At 44.8% G+C, this 730-nt stretch overlaps 1 non-coding gene across 1 annotated transcript; it reads left to right on the top strand.

Annotated features, from left to right (window-relative positions):
• The first annotated feature begins 623 nt into the window (after window positions 1-623).
• On the top strand, window positions 624-730 carry LOC141638896 (small nucleolar RNA R71). The gene has a single exon (XR_012542292.1). It is a non-coding gene; the product is annotated as a small nucleolar RNA R71 (small nucleolar RNA).

Here is a 730-nt window from a genome sequence, read left to right as displayed (position 1 = left end):
GAAATTGTTGTCTAGGTTGGAAAGTTCTTCCTTGGAAACCCGGTGGGCCTTGATTAAATGTTGTGTTTTGTTTTTGAGTTTGGAAGTTTGGTTGTTGTGATTTTTGTTGGAAGGTTGGGTTTTGGACATTTTGAGAGCCATAAGAGAAGTTTGGGTGGGCTCTCAATCCGGGGTGATATTGGTTGTTGTTAAATGCTTGCTTGGCCGGACTAGACTCCCATATCCCGTTCACTTGCTCCATACAATTGCCATCTCCAACCACCAAAGGACACTCATTGGGTGGGTGTCCTTGGTCTCCACAAAGCTCACAACTATAGACTTGGTTCCTCATAGAAGAATTGCTAGATGTTTTGCTTGAGCTCATCAAGGCAACTTGTTGCTTAAGCTCTTCTATCATCTCTTTCACTTCCACATTGTTGGCCGATTCGACCGTTGACTTCCCCTTCCTCTTGTGCCTATCATTGTTCCAATGAAAGGTACGAGAAGCCATTTCTTCAATAAGCTCTTTCGCCGTCTTGTGGTCTATCTTATCCAAAGCTCCCTTCCCCGAGCCGGAATCAAGGTTCATCTTCATCTCATTGTTTAACCCTTCATAGAAATTGTTGATGAGCTCATCATCCCCAATACCGTGGTGAGGACATAGCCTTTGGAGGCCCTTGTACCTCTCCCATGCTTCATAAAGGGTCTCATCTTCTTGTTGGGTGAACCCTTGGAGCTCACTCTTGATTCT

This window comes from Silene latifolia, unplaced genomic scaffold (genome assembly GCF_048544455.1).
Source record: "Silene latifolia isolate original U9 population unplaced genomic scaffold, ASM4854445v1 scaffold_222, whole genome shotgun sequence".
NCBI lineage: Eukaryota > Viridiplantae > Streptophyta > Magnoliopsida > Caryophyllales > Caryophyllaceae > Silene > Silene latifolia.
The sequence above is the reverse complement of the archived record's forward strand: the minus strand, read 5'-3'. Positions and strand labels throughout refer to the sequence as shown.